Genomic DNA, 22,169 nt, shown 5'->3' with positions numbered 1-22,169 from the left:
AGGCTAAAAGCTGTGCAAATGCCACAGAAGGAAGCTCAAAATAACACAAAAAAAGTCCACAAATTGTACTGAGAGAAGCTAAAAAAAAAATATAAACACTTATCCAAACAAGATAATACTCCACAGATTTTACAGAGAAGCTAAAAAGGGAAACTTGAAACAAGACAATGATTTTGAAATTTTTACAGAAAAGGTACAAACCAGCTAAAAGTCAGAAAATCTTACAGAGAGGAGCAGTCAATTATGAAAATTGAGAGAGAGAAGAGAAAAACAAATAAAACTCAGCAAATTTTTAAGACAGAAGGTAAGATCTGCAAATTTTATCAAAAAACATTAAAAAGTTAAAACTGTGTTATGGAAAGATAATAAAAACAGGCCAAAAACTGTTATTTTTACAGAAGAAAGGTAAAATCTTTATATATAATAAGCAAAAATAAGCTAATAAATTTTATAGAGAAGACATAGTTAGAATAACAAAAGTAACCTTCACCATCTGCAACAGTCCGCTGCGATCCTTTTACCGGTAGTTGACAGACATAAGGATTCGTTAAATCTCCATTTCTCTCTGTTCTCTTTTTTCGTCTTCCTTTCTTTTTCTTGTGTAATATCATGAAACAATATCTTGAAAAATGCTGAGGCAGCAGTAGAAATAATTTTCCACTGTAAAATGTATATAACAGGAATCCTGAATACATGAAACCATGCACAGGTACCTACCAGCTGTCCACTATGAGCTCACTGTTTTTTGCCCAAGGCCAGCCTGTTGTCCCAGACTTCACTGTCTTTAAATCTGCAGATGTACCCAAAGCAGATTCCACTTTCTGTATCTCTGTGCTCTTGTTTCCATTTGACCCATAGTGCAACACATGGAACCAGTTGAAAGCCTAAGCGTGGCATTCTTTAATCATATCATATCATATCTGACGTGACCTAGCTGTCTATTTCTGCAGCTGCCATCTTTAATCCGCAGTGCAGCAGTAAGGTCGGCCCCATGCATCGCTGCAGGGGTTAATGCCAGGTCCGCTGGTGCTCACGCTGAAAAACCCCTCCTCGGCTCCAATTCAGTCGGACACCACACTGATTTCTCTTGTAGCCGACCCTGATCTGTATGTTTTTCTTTTCCTTATCCCATGCTGCTGACATGCAACATATTTCCGGGCTCAAATTGCTGCAGATGAAGGTTGTTTCAGTTATTTCCTAATCCCAGTGTTAGTGTGCCAAGCCTCTATCTGCTAGGTTAGAGTGGCACACAGAGGCAATGGAGGCAGATTAGTTATCGGCAGCTCACAGCAGTGTAGACTTTGCCTCCCTGAGCCATAGGGCAGCGTCACAAACAGTTCTTCAGAAGTCCACAATGTACCTGATTCCAAGAACAGTTTGTAAAGTTGTGTTAAAAGGAACAAAGGGTTGAGAGACTGTAGGTGGGATGTGCACAGCATGATGTGATGGTGCGTTCAAAAAATATTAGCCCATTTTTATATATATTGTAGTTTTTTGGGGGGGGGGTTTTGTAGTCATCAGTTGGGCCTTAATTACTTTATTCAGACACTTTAATGAGTGCTCTGGCCATCGTTTTATAAATAACTCCCCCATTTAGAAGATTTTAGGTCTGATATAAGACTGGTGACCACATGGGGTTTGATGAACAGAGTGATTGACAGCTCAGTGACTTGCTAAATTGGAGTTGTTTTTTTTTTTTTTTTTTTTTTTATAAATCTTTTTATTGGATTTTTGTGCACATATAGCAATATCTGACATATACAATGTTTGCAAGTGTTCTGGTTGAAAGGTAATGGGAAGTTATCTTGTACAATGTATATATAAGAACAACAGTTTTACTCAAAGCCAGAACAGCTTCTATGAATGAACCATAATTAACTATTATCCCTTCCCACCCACTATTAAGAAAAATAACAAAAAAAAAAACCAAATGACCACTGTTGGATATACAAATAAAATAAATTAAATTAAAATAGGTACTTAAAACAAACTAGAAGATGGGAGGGCATCTAGTCACTCTCTGGGTGAATAGTGATTCTGTGTAAATAGTCTATGAAGGGCTGCCAGGTTTTGTTGAAAACATTACTTGAACCAGCAATTAAGAATCTAAGCTTCTCAAGTTTGATATGAGTTAAGACGTCTCTGAGCCAGCTATTGTGTGAAGGGGGGAGAACATGTTTCCACTTAAGCTAACTAAGTTGGAGTTTTGCACCTCCTGTTTATTAAATATTGTATGAATTGTTTTATAGAATAGAATTTTTTCAGACCGACTCTAGTTGTGGTTAAGGGGTTACACTAACAAGACTGTCAACACTGAGCAGACCTACTATCCACTACAACCACAGCCAAATTACTTTGTGCAAAAAAAAAAAAATCTGTCATTGGCATAGCTTCAAAAAACTAGAAAAAAGAACCATGTTGTTCTTTAGGTTATGTAAGCCATTGCTTTAGTTTATTAATGAATATAGTTCAGTATTAGCTGGACTATGGACTATCATTACTAGAGCTGCAACCGATTAATTGACTCAAAGTGATCCAAAAAAATCATTCAACCACAATTCTCCTGAATCAAAGCTTTGTTTCCTTCATTTCTCTGCTGTTAAACATTGGTTCCACTGTTGTGTTTCACATGGATGCTTATTGTGACGCACAAAGAAGCTTCAATTCAGGAAAACTGCAATAGAATATCTCCCTTCAATCAATTCGAGTCGATTAATCGAATTGGGAATTTTTGCATTAGCTTCAAGCATCTAATCAATTAAGCAGTTGCAGCTCTAATTATTACAAAAAGTTCTAAATATTTTCTTAAGATGAGCTCACTTTTCTAATGAAGAACATGCTTGACAGAATTATTTTTCCTTTTAGAGCAAAATAAGTCATTTACTGGAAATGAGGATTTTTGATTGTGCTGAAGTTGTAGTGAAAGGATTTTGTCATCTTTCATAAAGTTTATAGCTTAGCTATAGTTTAGCTTAGCTACTTTAGTTAATGTTCACATTATTTCAGCTTTGTGCTATATTATCTGTCAGCTAGCCTGCTATTAAGTATGTTTTTACACTATACCAAAAAAAAAAAAAAACAACTGTATCTGATAATACTTAGTAAGTCACTGAAATTCCCTGTTGCTGTTGCTGTTTCCTAGTAAACCGTATGGTCAGTGTTTTTAGTATATAACTGACAAATTTTACTCTTTCTGTCTTCCCCAGAGACAGATTTACTGAGAAGGCTTTTGCTGCTCCTTCCAGGGAGGGTCTAGGTTTGTTGCAAAGGGCTTTTGAAATCGATTTTCTCCTAAAAAGTACTCAAAAGTCACCAAAACAAGCAAGAAAATTGCTAATCCGACAATGCTGCTCACCAAATTCCACCTTTTGTATCCAAATATTGTCACTTTGGATGTAAAAAAAACTAAGAAAGCAACAGCCAAAGTGCTAAACTCAAGGTTGTGTGCGATGCAAACCCATGTTTGACTTCACTGTGGCTCCGTGAACTTCTTTTATATGTTCTATGGTCAAATAGTGGAAGTCGAGTTTTTGAATTACAGTTGTACAATACTACAGTTGGACTAAGTGCTTTTCAGGTCATCTAACAGTGTGTCAAACTTACTTTATGAAAGCAGCCAATACAGAAGAACTCTTAGAATCTTTTTTAAAGTTACATGGGCAAAGGTGTGGAAGTAGTCAGGTTCACTTCCTTTTATTCTTTGTACAATTTCTTTCATCATTTCAAGTGTAAACACAATGGATGTTCTCAACAGACATTCTGAAAGTGCGGTCGCAGTTATCCCCATTTGTAGCATTGATCGTTTCCTGCCCCTCTTCTTGATGCCTGGCTCTTCACCTGACTTCTTAAAAAGATAGATGATGTAACACTGACACAACAGGTCAAGGTGCTCAGGGGCTTTTACTCCTGCTGTCAAACATCTACACATCTTTCTGTCTTGACTTTGACCAGAGTTCCAAACTGACAGATTGTATTTCCTCAAATGAGTCAATAGTTAATTACAAAACGGATCTTTGATAATGTCAGAGGCAGTTGACAAGACAAATAAAGGCCAGTCTCCAGGAACAAGTGGGTTTCTAAATAGAGTTCTGTGAAAACAAGGGTGGCCATGGTACTGGCCATGAAAGTAAAGAATTTCCACAGCTTTGATAAATTCAACAGTATAATGATATAATTTAAACACATTAAATCCTGTAGATACTTTAGTTTAACTGCCATTATCTAACTTTAGTCACTGTGGGTGTATGTGTGCTAAAGCATAACACTGAATGTACACATATAAGAAGAATTACAAGACAAAAAGAGAGAAAATAGTCATAACAATAACTATAACAGTGAAAAACAGGCAACTGCACTTCAGAAAATACTAGTAGAAATATATAATAAAGTAATAATAATAAATAATGATAATAACATTGATTAACTAATATTTTCCTTTTTTGTGCCCTCTGCACAGCATAAATTATGTAAATTTTGTACATCTGAGCACATTTCGTATCATATCATGCCAAAACAAAAAAGATATAGTATTCAGTAAGCGGTAACTCATAGCTGAAGTAGTTGCTAAACCTTCTTGCTTCGGTCACAGTCTTTCTACCACAGAAAGTAACATCAGCTGATTGTAGTTAAACATGTTTGTATTATCTTGGAAGATAAGCCTTCCTTATAGCATCTGTAGGCTAACCGTCAGGTAGCAGGTGGAAACCTGAAATTATGAGTTGAATTTCAGTCTATAAATCTCCCGAAAAGGTCAGGAACAGGTTAGAGAAGTAGAACAGCCTTATGTGGGAATGGGCACATACTCTGGGCTTCAGGTGAGCCCCTCATTATGAACCATAGCCTAGTTTGTGAGGTTTACGTCAGAATGAATGTTGAGCAGAGTTAAGTTCAGCTAACCTTTTGAAAGACTGAATATTTGGTCTTTAGTTTGATTCGTAAAAATAAATCTTCAGCATCTTTTTCAGAGCAAGTTCACATAATATTTAAAACTGCCTTCAAAAATAAATGGGCCCATATTAACTTTATGTTTCTATCTCTTATTTGGGGGTTAGGTAGTGTTTCTTCCAGCTGTCACTATTTGAGAAAATGTAATCAGATTTTAAAAAGACAAGCCTCGATTGGTTTTGATTCAGAAAATCTAATACATACTATGTTTATAAGACTCTTGATATACAGAACAGACAGGTTTAAATCTTCATATTAGTTAACCTATAAAGACCCAAACATCAACTGTCGACCGAAAACATCTACTGATATAAACTGTTTAATACCCGTTGATCCACTAATCTTATCAATACATGTAAATAATTGGTAAAAAAAAAAAAAAAAGCAGATTTTCATGTTTTCATAGTCATCAGATATGACCCATTTGGACGTTCAGAGGCTCCGTAGTGATCGTGTAAACACTGTCATCTTCTACAACATTGACTCACAAGTAAAACCCATGGAGTTTGACAAATGATAGTGGTAGGATGCACTTGTTTTTATGTTCAGTTAATGATAGATTTTGTTGAAAACGTCTCTTTTTCTTCATTTTTTTCTCTTGATATAATAACATTTGAATTTACTCTGAGCTTTTATGAACATCTACATGATCAGTGTATTAATTAAAGGAAAATACCCGATTTCTACTGAAAAATGCAAAATACAGAGCATATTATTATAAAAAATGTTGATAAATCACTTGGGAAAGCCAAAAAAAAAATCTCATTTGGAAGTAGTGAGAAAAATTGTTGTGTATTTTCCCGTCCATTAGTCCATTTCCAGCTGTACTTGCTGTGTGACCTATTTAGTAGCCAGCAAATGCATCCATGCTTTTTAAGCTTCCTCTGCTTGATTGTGAATGGAGCTTCTAACCAGCCATTCCCGGCCCATTCACAAAGGAGACCCTCTGTGAAAACCCCACCAGCAGAGCCACAGACAAACGCCTATACATAGCACGAAGGCTTTCTGTTTTTTGGTAGAATTCCTCATCAATGGGTTTAGAGGAAATGAGCCGAACGGGGGGAATCTTTCAAGAAACTGGAGTCAGCTGAGTATCCGACACTTGTAGAAAATGTAATTCATTATGCAGGCTCAGTCATGGCAGCGCTAATAGCTCGTTTATTATGTGCGCTCTAGTTTCCTGCAGTTCTTCTGCCGTAGTGGAACCGGCAGAGTGGGCTTGTCGCGAAGCAGAATCGCAGATTACACATGTGAGTTTGCGTTTTGAAAAAGGATTACTTAGCATGTAAAGTGGTGTGACACGCAGGCATTTAGAAGAAACTCTGCAGACGTGTTAGTGTGTGTTTCACTTGAGCTCTGTGGCAAGGTGGGTGGCACTGTAGGCTGGTGAGAAACAGAAAATGAGTCACTGATTCCAATGTTGTTTTCATGCTAAAACCCCTCACTTCTCTCTGCCTCTGAGACTTCCTGCATTCTGCTGAAAGAAGAACTGAGCAGCGCTGTGGTAATTTTCCTTGCATTATCATAGACACTGATATTTCATTGCAAGACTCATTTGGAGCCGTGAAACAAACACTCGCTTGTCTTCGCCTTTGGCCTCCTAGCAGCTCCAGAGCTCTTGTCCTCCTCCTCCCAGCTTGTTACCTCCACAATAATGACTGTGCCAGTGTGAGTAGTGGAACTATTCACTGAATTGTCAGCGCTGCCCTCAAACTGTGGCTCCATTGTGGTTCTGAGTTTGCCTCATGGTACGGAGACACTGGCAGTGTGGGTAGAAGTGCTCCTGCTAATAAACCTAGTCAAGCTCCACTGCATTATATGGACACACCTGGCAGCATTTCTTATCGGAATGAATCTCAGTCCCTTCCTAATTAAGTGATCTGTTCTGGGCTGCAAAGTGAAATGCAGCAGCTGTATCTTCACAGGATGTACTGTACTGAGGCTGAGCGCTCTGTGCTTATTACTGAGTCTCCCAGTAACACAACCCGCCGTCAGTGGCCAATTCTGAGCACTGAGCATCCCGTCTCAGTCTTTTTGGCCATGTGAGGCCCGTTGAGCCTCTGCTGTCTTCACCACTCATGTCCCTTTCCTTCTAATGCTTCCTCACCATCACTTTGCTGTCGAGGAGCTGAGTTTGTGAAAGAGGAGATGTCAGCAAATTGGCTGCAGTTTGCGGCAGTGGCGGCGCTCGGCCCTGCTGAGAGACATCAGCCCTGGGAAACATCAAAGAGCTGCTGTGGTGCACTGCATCATGGGAACTTAAGGAAAGAGTCAGAATGAGTTGGGGTTTTTTTTTTACTTTATTTTTATTGTTTATTTTATGTACATTACAAAACAAGACAAACATAGGGGACATTTGGGACACACTGACTACAGTAAACCTTGTGACTAACAATTGTTTTTAGTAGTGTGACGTTGAAATGAAAATTGTCCATTTCTTCCATTCATCAAGACACTGTTTTTCTTTAGTTCTCAGTCTATGGGTCAGAATCTCCATCTCAAATATTCCAAGCACAGTTTATATCTAGTCGTTAGTTGTAGGTGGTTCTAATCTGCACCATTTTTTGGTAATAGCCTTTTTACAGGCTGCTAATAGTATTTTAAACAAATATCTATCATTTTTTCTTACATTATTACCAATAATATATCCAAAATACATCACCAAACATGTTTTAGGAATTGCATAACCCAATATCTTAACAATTGTTGAATATACTTGATCCCAGAATGATGCAGGTTTAGGACAAAACCAAAAGACGTGTGCATAATTTACATTGATATCTCCACATTCTCTCCAACAAGGTTGAACTCTGGACATATATTTAGCTGTAATTTTAGGAGTTATGAAAAATCAAATTCTATTTTTCCAGCAATGTTCCCTCCATGTTCTTGAAGAAGTGGTTGACTGTTGAGTTCTCCAGATACTGATCCATTCCCCCTCTGAGACACACATTCCTAGTTCTTTTTCCCATTTCTGTTTCACATCCAAAGTGTTCCAACCTCTCTTCCCCATTAAATGTTTGTAAAGAGATGATATAATTTTGTATTTTTTAGAATGATATATTCCAGTTATCATTTTTACCAGCTCATTGTTATTAGAATCAATGAGTCAGAATGAAATTTGTGTAGATGCTCATGATGGCAGTCTTAAGTTGTGAAAACCAAGTTTATCACAAGACAGACATGTAGAATACATGCGTTTATGTGATGCACTTCATTATTATTCATTCATTCATTCATTCTAGGATTAACCCCACCTTCAGATGATTTATTAGGCATACTGAAATCCTTTCAGGACTTATTTCCTAGTGAATCTTTTAGCTGGTTGGTGTTCTTGAAGGACTCACCTTAATTCCTCTAAGATTCTATTGCCTGCATCATTGATACCCAAGTCATCATCAGTGTCCACATCAGTATTGAAATGCTGAATTTTTTTTTTTAGTTGTATCCACAAAATTCTGTCACAAAGTTTGTCCATCCATCAGTTGCCTCTTGGTGGTTTACACTTGGGCTGCAACTAATGACTCTTTCAATAGTTGACTAGTCATTGACTATTATAATGACTAGTTGGCTCGTCATATTATGAACTGCAAAAAAACCAATGGCACTTATTTATATTTATTGCAGCAAATATTAAGCAATACATTTTCTTTGCTTTTACACGAACATTTCCTGCACAACAATTAGAATGCATAGCAAAGCATTAAAATAAATATTTTGTCTTAAACAAAAGTGCATGATGTCACTAATGACCTGTCGACTACTAAATTAGTTGACTGATTTTGTCATCGACTGTTAGTTGTACGACTAGTCGACGACTAGTCATTGTAGCCCTAATTTACACATGATGTCTCAGGAACGTCTCTGACAAAATGCCAAACGTTTATTTAACCAAAGTTTGCTATGATCTTACAAAACATGGATTTGGTTATAACTTCAGAATGTATGCGCCACTAATTAAGAAAATGCCACAGAAATATTTATTACAATAGTATGATGATGAAAGGGCTTTTTATTTGCCAAAGGTCAACTTAACTCTTCTTCACTTGCACTCCAAGATGAACTACTTGCATTTTGGTGGCCATAGGTCAAACATCTAGGCCACTAATTTAAAAAAGAAAAAGTCCTCGAGCTGAAAAGTTTCCAATTAATTGTAGATTGGTAGTAATTGAGATACAGATAATGATGTGTGGATAGTGGACACTTCCGATTAAACTTACAGTTCTTGTTTAAAGCATATGTGCATTACTACTAAAATTCCAAAAAGCCCATTAAATAAGAAACACTTTCTAAACACCTTCAGAGTTACTGATGTTTACTGAAGAACTGTGTAGTATGATGTACAATCCGAAGCTCCTTGGTACTGTTATTGCTGATTTTGTTACAAATATTCACAGGCAATTCTCACTGAAGCTCCCAAAATGGTATTTGGGACAGCTTTAGTAACTTCTATTGGTCATAGAGATTATTTAGCTAGTCAACGAGTCATCTTTTTGACAATGATATTTATCGTCTTTTGTGTCATTCATCTCTCCATCTTCTCCTCAGATAAGAGGCTAAGAGTAGAATAGACGTCAGTGCTTGAGGGCCATTTTATTACTCTGTCGTTTCTCCCATCATTTAGCTAACTCCATCTTGTTTCTGCTGAAATAGTCTTGTTTGTTGGTGGGAGGATGCTGCTAGCTGCAGCATGTTGTTGCCACAGGATGCATTTGTGTATTTGCTCATATGAAAGTGAGAGAACCAAATGTGCAGGCGGCACTGTATCATAACCTCATCCTGTTTTACTGACCCAGTAAGTTACTGAAGGGCCTGCCTTTCACACACCCTGCTGCAGTGCATACTAATGAAATGGGTGTGTGAAGATTTATGTCTGACCTGTGAGTCCATCTTCCTCAGGTTGAAGGGGTGAGTCTAGTTAATGCTGTAATATATCATAGCTTGAAATTGAAGCTAGTGCAGAAGAATCTAGAACTGTACTACACAGAAGGCCACAAGACACTGGCTCCAACTGAAGTAGCATTTTGAAGTTGTTAATTTCTTTTTTCTTTTTTTGCAGGAGTCATTCTGGTGTCACTCATTTGGCTGTTGTGGTAGGTGCACTGATGTCCCTTTGGTAACGGCAATAGCGAATGATTTTTAAAGGTGATTAAAAGGCTGGTGTTTTTGTGCATCTTGTAGTTGTGAAGGAAAAAGAAGGAGTTCAAGGAACACAATGTATAAAAAAAAAAAAAAAAAAAAAAGAATGTTTTAAGGTGGTGTCACTAAATAGACAGTTGAGGTTGTTGTGGCCTGGTATTTCATAATAGCAAATACTGTGGGCTAACGCAAGGAGTCTAGTGTTTATTAAATCCAAGATCAGTTCTGTGTTTTAATAACTTTCCTCTTTATTTAAGTCCTTTCCACATTAACTTCCACAGTAACTTTCCTCTTTATTTAAGTCCTTTCCACATTCTATTTGTAATTATAACTCTAGTTGTGTTTGTGCCTAAACTGAAGCAAACCTTAGCCATGTCAATCTCACAACCTCAATTCAAGACTGTAGTGTCTTTTTTACATTACCATTACATTTGAAATGGCTGGAAGTCGTCTGGACATTGTTTAGGTTTGAGATCATGTTGGTTTATAAAAGTCTTCGATGTCTCCCATTCAGGTGATAGCCAACCTGTGCACCTGAATTAGAATCAGAACTGCTATTTACTGAATGAACTAATGTTTCCAGCTCTGTTAAGCTGTGTAATAAAGGTTAGGAAGTTGTTTGTCCTGTCTGTAAGTTAGTGGTAGTGGTACCATTAGCCCACCCATCACTCCTCCTGGTTCCCCATGGTCACTTATGGCTCCAAAAAGCCAATATGGTGACAACCAAAATAAAACTTCAAGGCTTCAAACCAGTGGGAGACATGCTGGGTCTTCTGCAGTCCTCAGCATCACTCTAATTCAGACATAACTAATATTGCACTCTTCAAACGCACGATGTCTGTTAAATGATCAAAATCAGTCTAGGTTCAACACACCTTCTAACCTTTCCTGTGTAGGAGAGCATCTTCGCAAGTATCTCAGACACTTTCAGACTAGGTGAGCACCCTGTCTATATGGATGCAGATTAAATGTCTAGGCTGCCATATGGCCAAGGAGTAGAGAATGAGCACAGATTTTTATCGTCTGCTTTGAAAAAGCAGGGGTGGGGACTCAGACGGCCGGAACAACAGCAGCTGTAGCTCCTCATTGACAAGCTTTAGACATACTGCCCAGCCTGCTGGGAGCTGTGACAGGTATATTGTCACCGGAGCTGTGAGAGGCTCTGGTTTGTACCGAGGCCATCTAATGGTTTCACACTCGGATGGTCTTATTATGGACATGGCCACACAGAGGCTAACAATGGAGCCTTTCATTTGGCTGCTGCAGGGCTGAAAACCTCACAACGGAAACATTTCTGGTTTGCAAATGAGCCTAATCTTAACCCACCCAGGCTAGATGGCGATGGATTCCACAAAGCAAAACCTCTGGGGCAGAACTGCCATAAATCCCATCGGGTTAGGAGCTTTACAGAGCATCAGTTATCTAAATTCTCCAAGTGGACTGCACTTTGATTGTGAAACCCTCAAAGCCCACAGTATTCCTGCTTGACTTTGTCATTATGTGTCATTTACCAATTTCTGAAGGAGGCAGCTGACTGAGGGTTGTCAAGTGGTTCAGTGCCGTTAAATGGTGCCAGCACTATGAAGAGAGCAGCATCCGTCAGTGCTCCACATGTTGGCGGTTTAGTGGTGACGTGGTTTTAATTATAATGGGCAGGGGGTTGGGGATGGGTGAGGGTGGCTCATTGGGCTGTGGCCATATGCCGGCCTCTGGTCCCCATGGACTAAGGCAGTGGCTTAATGAACAGCCTCGTAGGAATTACTGCTACTTTAACCTCAGTGTTTTGACTGCCAGGAGAGGCCCGCTGCTCAGCTGATTTACAGCCGCTGATGGGGGGAGGAGGAGCAGCAGCAGCAGCAGCAGCAGCAACGGCGGTTAGGACCTCATCCTGTCTCAGCAGACACAGAAACTTCTGCCAAAATATTTTCAAGAGCTTTAACACATCTCTTAAAATAACACAACAGCTGCCCCCTCACCAACATGAATCTCTAGAATTGGTTAACCTCTTTCTTTGATATTGACCAATAGTCAACACTACTTTACCATACCACACTTACCACACATATGTGACCCAGCATTTGGTGCTAGTCTCAGATTAAAACTTTGAATATGAAGTATACTTTACAATCTACATACTACAGACTAGTTCAATTAAGAATAAACATTTACTAGTTTCTTTCCCTCTGGTGTTTCATAGACCTGTTATATCTGTCACAGACCTATTGAGAGGATAATGTGTTGTGAAAATAGTTGTTAATTTTAGCTGTAAGTTTTAGACTCAATTTGAGGGAAAGACTTTTAATTTGACTTGGACTTCACTTCTAGTAACTTGTGATTTCACTTGTGACTTTTACATTTCGTCTTGCATTTGAATGACATGATATTGTTCCAATAGAATGAAATGTTAAATTTGTAAAGCCAAATGACATCAACATTTTTTTCAAACTATTGATGTATGTACTGTGAATCAGTCATACAGCAGCCAGTTGTATTTCATGGACAATGATATCTATTTTGTTAAAGTTTGCTGTGATAAATGTCTTGCCATAAGCTGAAACTTGAACAGGGAAATTCTTCAAGTACCTAAGAGGGGTGTATTCCTTACACCACTGGTACATTCATATATTGCATCCACTTTTGTTGTGGAAGTTGCTCGTCTTTGAAATTGCTCAACTTCTCAGTGGTCTTGTCTTATGGAACCAGAACATTTTAGTTTTGCACGACTCCCTTTTCTTGGCGTGTATGGAGACTTATTGTAAACATCAAACTGTGACAGTTATACGAGAATGTTCAGAAAATCAAGAGACCTGAAAAGAACACAGGAACAGGGTGTGGAACAGTGTCATCAATGTAAAAATACCAGTCTGAAAGTGTAATATTTCATGGCCCAACTTTTTCTTTACAGTGTCTTCCCTTTTTTTTAGTTGTTTGTCAATGGAGATGTCCACTTCCAGAATACATAGGCTGATTACTGTCAAGACAAACCTATCAGACCTCCATCACTCTTCGTACTTGAACATTATCTGTTGATTGTTGTTAATGGAGCCAGCTTGCTGTGTTGCTCTGTCAAAAACAAGAAAAGCCAGTGGGGGGCAAATTACATTAAACCTCCCTATCCCGTATGATATTTTTGTGGTGAGCTGAAGTCTGCCAGGTCCATAATCAGGTCTGAGAGTTGCAGAATGTGGACATACAGCTTCCCTTTCCTAATGCTTCCCTCAGACAGCCTGCATTGATTTAGAGAAAACATTGTGGAGACATGATGCCTGTTCCAAATTGGCACAGTGATCTATTGTGTTACAGTAGACATGTTTCTTCTGCACACCTATTTGTGGATGCATTGATTGGGAGCTGGTTATGCCTGATGTCATTCCACTTGAGGGCAGATAAGGCGTCTCCAGAGAGTCAACTGTGCTGTAACAGGATTGACAGGCCGTGTTTGTTTCCACACGGCTTCACATGATTGAACAGTGATTGACCGTCAGCCAATCAATCACAGAGGAAGTCCCCCGGCCCATCATCCAGACCATCTGATTCTCTGAAACTGCGGGACTGCTTTTCCACTTGTCAGTTATCTGTCCTGGTGGTTTGTGGCTCTGTTTTGAGTCAGTCTACTCATCTGCTTTTCACTTTCACAACTACTAGAAAGACATGATATTGCATTAATGATGTTTCATGTGACCTTTACTCTTGACCGTTAGGCAAAATACCAGGGTTATTAATGGCATTACTGTGGTTGTATGAGATATTTACTCCTCGACAGCAGCAAAAGCAGTATTTTCTTCATCTAAAAAAGCTCCATTTAAGAGAAAATCAGTGTGATTTTACATCTCAAACACCCCACACACACAGCCACTGGTAACCAAAGTTATCTACTGATTTAAAATGTTTAGTAATGTCTGATCCAATAAACCTATCGATACTCTGAAATAATTCAGGTAAGATGCAGTTATTCATCTTTTCATGGTCATCAGATATGACCCATTTGGACATTCAGAGGCTCCATAGTGAACGTGGAAACGCCGTCATCTTCTACAACATCACCAGTAAAACCCATGTAGTTTGATAAATGACAGTGGATGGAGACACTTGCTTTTATGTTCAACTATTGATACCTTTGCTGAAAAAGTTACTTTTTCTTTAGTTTTCTCTGTTTTTGATGTAGTAATGGTCAACTTTAATCTGAGCTTTTATGAACATCTACAAGATCAGTAAATTAAATATGGGAAAATATCTGATTGTCACTGAAATAATGTAAAAATACAGAGGATAATATTCCAATAAAGTGCATCATATAGCTTCCATTCCTCCTGTCTGCTAGTCCAAACTGTGGGTGACCTCAAGTCTAAAAGTCGTGTACCAACTATGGATAAGTGCCTCATCCAACCTCACCCACCCTTTAAACCCAGCATTAACAGGGGTTTAATACACATTTATTTTAAGGGAGTTGTGTCACACTTTATTTCAGGTGGATTGGCATATTTTAAGTGCAGCTAGAGAGGCTTAGGTGGCAATGTAGGTCTGTCCAGAGTCAAATCTTTACTATTCGATGGATTAACATTAAGTTTAATACAGACATTTATGGCCGCCAGAGGGCCAATCCTAATGATTTTGGCAGTGTAGTGGTGCACCACCACAAGCTTAAAATGAGATGTTGCAACAGCTGTTGAATCAATTACCAGTGTTTAAGTACAGCCTCACAGAGTCAAATGAAATGAAAATATTGTGGAAGAAAAACCTTTATAATTTCCAAGAAACAAATGTGATACATGGAAGGAAATGTAGAATTGATACTGTTTGATGACTATTAGAAAACCTGACTAACCTATTAACATCAATCGGGTCACCTGTAACATATTATTCGTCATTTAAACAACTTAAATTGTTTTTCTCTTTAAGACCAATATTGCATTTGCCTGTTTTTACCTTTAAAACTGACCATAACATTTATGTGTTATACTTGTAAAACTGTTGACCATAGTGTTTATTAACAATTCTGTCAATTTTTTTCCCAAAGCCCTCAGGTTTTAGGAGGCTGTTGTCAATCAGTTTAGTTTAATTACATACCTGAATGAATTATTGGTCTGTGCACAGGTGTATTCATTTCAATAAAAGCTATAGTTTTTTGCTTCAGTTTGAAATATTGGTGTAAATGCTACTGAGTTTGCTGCTTTTGTTTGTGTGGAAATGTTCCCCTGTGCATTGTGCATGTGTGTACTCATGCATAAACAGTATAACAGTATGAAGACAAAGAACGATGAGCCTTAAAGATTATCCCTCAGCTGGAACACAATCTTCTTTGGAGGTGCTGAGCAGCGGAGGCGTTTGCGAGTCTGGCTGCTGTCTAGACGCTGCCGCCGCCGCCGCCACCACCACTGCTCTGTGTGGAGGAACGTGCTGTATGGAGGCAGGCAGCTGCACACACTGAGTCGACAATGTGATCCAGCTGTGACCAGACACACTCTGTCTCAAAGTCATACACACTCACAGCAAACACGCAAGTCACTTCAATTAAAGATGTACGCAAGTGACACCACCTACGCTTTTCTTCCAAAACATGCTCTCCCTTTGGTTCGTCTTTTAACTCATTCACAGTCATGAATCATCATGGTTACTGTGTCATTTCCACTATCCTGACTCTGCCAGGTTGGCTTTGCCAGCAGACCAGAGATGCTCTCTTTGCTGAGGAATGTGGTAACCTAGCAACCAGGCTGGAGAGACACATCACTGTGTTGGGTCGCTTGCTTTAGAGTTAAATTCTGAATTAAGGCCACGTGTGATTTTACCTCCGAAGCTCATCAGTCATGCTCTAAGCGCCTGAGTGCACATTTTTATTCAACATTGTATTCCTCTGCAGTCAAAAATAGATCATCATGAACACAGAACGACAATTCAAACTTTATTGTAAATGACATTAATTTAAGTTTATTTTCAGTAAAGACTAGGGCTCCAGTGACTAGTTGACTAGTTAACAAATAGTTGACAGCAAAATTAGTCAATGAATAATTTAATAGGTCGACAGGTCGTTAGTGACGTTATGAACTTTTGTTTGGGAAAAAAATTATTTATTTTATTGATGATTGCAACTCTTGAATATTTAATTGTTTAACAAACTTTTTTAGGCACTGTAATTGTTATGCAGAAAATGCACTTTTGTATTTCTTGAATATTGAATTAAATATTTTTTTTAAATAAACTTTGTTATTGGGGGGCTTTCTGTGCATGTTCTCCCCATGTTCTCTCCAGGTGCACTAATATGTTCATTTGTGAAATTGCCCATAAGTGTGAATGTGAGAGTGATTGGTTGTTCATGTCTGTCAGCCATGCAATGAACTGGCAACACGTCCAGGATGTACCCCGCCTTCACCCATAGGTAGCTGGATAGACTCCAGCACCCCCGCGACCCTCTTGATGATAAAGCGACTCAGAAGATGAATGAATGAATGAACCTGACTGGTTGTTACAGTAGTCAGTTACTAGTCGACTATTGAAATAGTCATTAGTTGCAGCTCAAGTAAAGACTCTGAGAAAAAAAATCAACAATAGTTATCAACAAGCTGCAACATGTGCTCTATACCATATGTGTACCATGTGGTACAGCACAGACAGTAAAACATTTACCAGGTGAATTTTATGGTGAGACTCCTTTATCAATTCAACAGAAATATGTTGCAAATAAATTGCAGTGCCTTCATGTGGAAAAATTCATGGTGTTTGAAAACCACAAAGGATAAAAATATATCATCATTGTTTTACTGTTGGAATAAAGCCGTCTATAAAGTATGTAGCAGGGAGGCTCTAGAATGTTAGATGGGGGAAAGCTGAGTCCTCCATCTGCAAGTTAGAAGAAAGAAGAAGTCGTATGGCATCAGCCTCATATATCCTGTCTGAAAAGGCCATGAAGAATGCATGTGGCTGCAGGATCATAAACCCTGCGTCTGTGTGAAGGGCATATGTGGGCCTCATATGGGGATGGCATTGTAGTTTAATGCAAACCCTCTGTCAGGGTAGAGGAGCCCAGAATCTAACCCATGACACGTGCCACAGCCCTGTTTGATTCCAGGTCGGCTGAAGATGAAAAGCAGAGTTGGAGTAGGACACAGAGGCCTCCTTGGCCTATTTATAGAATGACTCTGCGGAAGACACTTCATCAGCAAAACTGATGGAAGAAGTGAGTGGTTATTTTCAGCACTGGGGCTGAGCCATATTACTACACAGTGCACTCTCCCTCAAGATTGTTCTCGGTGAGGTGAATGGAAACTTAACACCCTTCAAGGTGTATTTGAGTGCTTTTAACCACATCCTGGAGGCGGTCACAAAATGCAGACGCTAAGACGGCTCTCAGTGCCGTCAGCGGCTGCCAGGGGGAGTTGCACCTTCTGCTTCTTGTACCTTTGCAAGAGGATGCACCACCTACAATAGAAAGAGCACAGAGCAGCGGAGTTTCTGTTGGGTTTTAGTTTGGTGTCATTTCATCAGGGGATTTCTGTTGTGGTATGTTGCCCTTTGAGCTACAGCCTAGGCTCAGGGTTCATACCGGTGCTGTAGTCAGAAGCAACTGAATCAGGTTAGTGCACAACAGCACACAGGACAATGGGCAATTGATACGGCCAGAGCAGTTCCTTTAATGTCAAAACTAGAAAAGCAGACCTCCGCCAGGGCAGATCAGTCCCCCCTCCATCACCACCAAAATTTAATCATTTGTTCCTTGTGCCACTATCAACATTTCCTGAAAATCTGTCCATAACTTTTGGAGTTATCTTGCTAACAGACAAACAAACCCGATGAAAACATAACCACCGCCGTTCCTTGGCGGAGGTAAAAACACTGAAAAACTGTAATCTTTGTGGTGATTAAAATTCCACAGTAGAGAGGAGTTAGAAAGAGTTCTGTCAAAAAGATAGACATGTTTTGTTTTTCTATGTATGTCTACATTGGATCCAGTTAGTTTTACTTTGGTTCTGGCATTTTGGGAATGGACTCAACAGCATTGCGTGATATGACTTAAAACTTGCCCTTATCTACATGTGCTGCCGGTCCCTGTACTTGGCCTTTATTAGCTTGAACTGGCATCTATGTTAGCATGTTGAAAGAACAAAAAACTATATTAATTTGAATTGTTTGCCTTATAGCCTTATATTTTAACTTAGACTTGTATAACTTTTTCCCATCACCCTTTTTCCAAAACTGAAACTAGACTTTTTATAAATACATTCTTTAGACACTTTTTCAGATAGTAATTCATATCTAATTATGGTCATTCATTTCATTAGGTGCTGTTGTCAGTTATGGTCTCACTTTGAGCTGGGTGTAAAATGTTGTGACTGGTGGTATACAATGTTGTAACAAAGGGAATTTACTTTTACTGTTGTGCAGTGGTAGAAGTTGCCACCTCCCCATGTTACAGATTTTACACTAAGTTTGCATTTGGTGTTCTTTCAGCCATTTGGAGTCCTCGGCCAACCACACTGTGTTTAGGATCACTGAGCCAACCTCCAACCTTGGCCGTTGTGTCCACTCTATCCACTCATTTACAGTAATTTGAGGCACCAGATGGAAATGAAGTTCTGTCAGATTCCACCATTTGAACTGTACTGACCATGAAAATCTGTTTATCCATAGTATTTCAGAATTAGATTTTTTCATTTTAGAAAATATAATAGGAGCAGTAGTCTAGAAACATATTTTTCCATTATTATTCAGTCTTGGAAATGACTAAAATCACATTTTATACCTTCCCATACTGCATAGGAGTCCTGTAGCTGTGTCTATTCATGCATGTAAATATGCTGTTTTTATCTCGCTACATGCTACATGGACATGTATATTTCATGTGGAAGCATTTCTGGTGAAGCCTATAGATACACATTAACATTATGTGCACTGCCTCTTTTCTCTGAACACGCTGTTTGAATACAGAGTGTGTCCCTGACACCAGCGTCCTTTGTCTTATTGCCCTTAAAGATGAGGACCTGGGGTAATTGCAGCATTACAGTAACACAGTGGTTTATTTCCTCCTTTTTCCTGTACAAAATGCAGTCGGCTTCCCATCAGTCTGCTGGGGATGTCTTGACTTCATGGCCTTCCTGTAGATTTCACTAATAATAGTAGTAATAATAATAATAATAATAATAATAATAATAATAATAATAATAATAAATGGTTAAAGAATTTGTAGATCTTCTAGCTGCTCTTACCTTAACAGTCATTTATCTTTCTATGCTGCACAGTAAATATGAAGGCCTGGTCTGCGCTGTAATAGGGATATTTTTGTAAAGTGACATTGATGAAGTTAAAGTTTACACTCAACTGAATACCCCCTAGAACCTAATCTACAATGGTCACAAAAAAAGTGGAAGTGCCTTATTAAATCCAATGTTTGGTTTGATCACTCTGGGGTTTTTAGATGAAGGTTAGGGTTAAGCCCATACACCACCTGCTGTAAACTGAACAGAAGAAGACGAGGACATCTGCTCTGAACTGCTGTAGAGATACGATGTTGCAACATGGTGGACGACCTGCTCCCTCTGTAGATACAAATCACTTTGAAAAGGAAAACAGAATACAACTGTTTTTCTTTTAAGGTAGTAATGCATTATTGAGAACACAGATGAATATTACATTCCAATTCTGAAATCAGACATTACTCAGTCTACCTTAAATCTTCCACCTTCAACTTTTAAAAGTAAAATTTGTAATGTTTATAAGTGTTAAGTGAAACTGGCACATATCCACCACTGTTGTTGTTTCAGATGAAACTACCATGACACATGAAACCACAATTTAAAAAAAAAAAAAAATCTCTGTTAGTGTTCCAAAACACAATTTGTGTATTTACAAGAGCACCAAATGTAGAGTAAAATATTTAGACAGGCCTAAATCTTGCAGGTCATTGTGTTATTTACATATTAAATAAGTTTGATTCTTTCTAGAGCTTTCACTTGAATAATTGTGAGCAATAAAAACTATCTTTGACCAGAGGATGAGCACACACTATGTAAAACCAACAAGAGAGAAAGTAGTAGTGAAGTACTGGGATCTTGTTTTTACCAACATTGTTGAAAATTTTTTTTATTAGAAATATTGGATTCAGACAAGATAATGTGTTAAATTTTTAGTGGCATATATTCTCATGATTTCAAATGATAGTAATGAAACAACAGCAAGTAATATTAGTGTTAAAATGAGGAATATTTTGATTGTGGATGGTCCATACCGTGGTCTAGAGATGAGTTTCACACTCATAATGACAGGTAAAAGTGACCTACTACAGCCTGTTGTGGTATGTGTCCTGGTTTGTTAAAGTGCTCCACATAAGCCTCTGCACCTTATCAAATCGTACGAACAGTAATTTTTTTTTTTTTTTAAATTAATTTTAGTAAAGGGGATGTGACCCTATTGACTTCTTACTAGGGATGTAACGATATGAAAATTTCATATTACGGTTATTGTGACCAAAATTATCATGGTTATCATTATTATCGCGGTGTTGTTGAAAGTGTAAAATTATGCTCAAAATGTTCCAAAAGTATTTATACACACACTGAAATAATTTAACCAAGTTGTATTTTTAAAAAATTAAAAAAAAAAATAAAATAAAAGGCACAATGCACTTTCTGTTGGCAGAAACATTCAAGTATTAACCCTTAGTGGTCTGAGTCTATTTTGGCCGTTTTTCAGTACTTTTTAATTTTGCCTTTATATACTACGTAAGTAAATGTTTACTATACCCATGTTTGGTATCTTTTTTTCAGCACAACTTCATTTATATCATCTGTCTGTTATTTTTTCACTTTAACCTACTATAAAAACACAAAAGGTGAGAAAACACAAAAAATATATAAAATCTGATTTGAAAAATGTATGTAATTTATTGCATAAATAACACGAAGATGCTTAACGAACCTTTACAAAGACTTTAAAAGTTAATATTGGTTCCAAATATTAGGTATATAAAATTAAAATTGTAATAAATTAAAACTATACTCAAATATTTGACATAAAAGCAGATCTTTACATAGGTGTTTTCTGCTTTAATCAAACACAGTTATGATAATTAGAATTTAAACGGTAATACTCACCATCTGCAATTTCTTTGCGGTTTATCATTATACTGGTAATCGTAACATCCCTACTTGTGACCACATGAAACAGACCATCCATCCATTCATCCATTGTCTGCCGCTGAAACAGACCATTATTTGGAATAAAATGACAGATTTCTCTGAATTTGACCACCGTTGGAGATGTTTGATGTAATGCACATGCACAAATCAATAGAATATAGAGAAGAGCCCTGGCTGTTAGCTGTAAAGTATTTGACTGCAGAAACGTTGCATCAGTCTGTTTTGCAGAGAAACAGTGCAGGATGTCCTTGTCCATTGTTAACGAACCTAAAAGACAAGTGTGAAACCTCCCTGTTCCTTTGGTGAGACAAGTGTCTGCCATAGACAAATATTCACCTGAAAATGTCAAGGTATCCCTCTAAGGGTTCTGATAAAGTGAGTCTGAAGGCCACCGTGTTCATGGTCGACTTTGTTCCTGAACTAAGTCCCTTTGGTGTTGTGGACCTGCTGTTGACCAGACTGGACGCTGCCACAACACTCATTTAGAGCTGCATGTATTGATTATTTTTGTAACCGATCAATCTATGGTCGTCCTACTCCTTTTTGAGCATGTTTAATTTTTTTTTTTTATTATTTCTATTTTTTTTTTTCTCTCTTTTCTCTTTTGTTTACTTATCAACCTTTTTGTATCATTACTGATATTTTGTTGGTTTCATTTTAATTTCTCTGTCTACATGTTCAAAATAAATATTTCAATCAATGTTGTTCGATTCGATTAAACGCTTATTTGATTAGGCAGAAAACATTTTTTAAACGCAAGACATGTCTGAACACACAAGAAAAAATGATGTCCACAAGTCCAATGACGTCTACAAACAGTATGTGCACTGCAGTCTTCAACACATTTGGATCCAACTGACTAACAACTGAACATGGAACTAACATAAACAACTGAAACAAATCAAGACTAATATTTAAAACGTTTGTGTGAAAGCTTAAATTTTAAAGGATTAAGTGATG

At 38.0% G+C, this 22,169-nt stretch overlaps 1 protein-coding gene across 3 annotated transcripts in view; it reads left to right on the top strand.

Annotated features, from left to right (window-relative positions):
- fynb (FYN proto-oncogene, Src family tyrosine kinase b) overlaps positions 1 to 22,169 on the top strand; it is a 145,768-nt gene that overhangs the window by 42,605 nt on the left and 80,994 nt on the right. Inside the window, exon 3 of one of the 3 annotated variants that reach the window (XM_030127956.1) lies at positions 10,004 to 10,037. The exons of the other annotated variants lie outside the window; for them this stretch is intronic. The gene's annotated coding sequence lies outside the window, so the exon portion shown is untranslated. The remainder of the gene's footprint in view (positions 1 to 10,003; positions 10,038 to 22,169) is intronic. 3 annotated transcript variants of the gene reach the window in all.

Source organism: Sphaeramia orbicularis, chromosome 24 (genome assembly GCF_902148855.1).
Source record: "Sphaeramia orbicularis chromosome 24, fSphaOr1.1, whole genome shotgun sequence".
NCBI lineage: Eukaryota > Metazoa > Chordata > Actinopteri > Kurtiformes > Apogonidae > Sphaeramia > Sphaeramia orbicularis.
The sequence above is the reverse complement of the archived record's forward strand: the minus strand, read 5'-3'. Positions and strand labels throughout refer to the sequence as shown.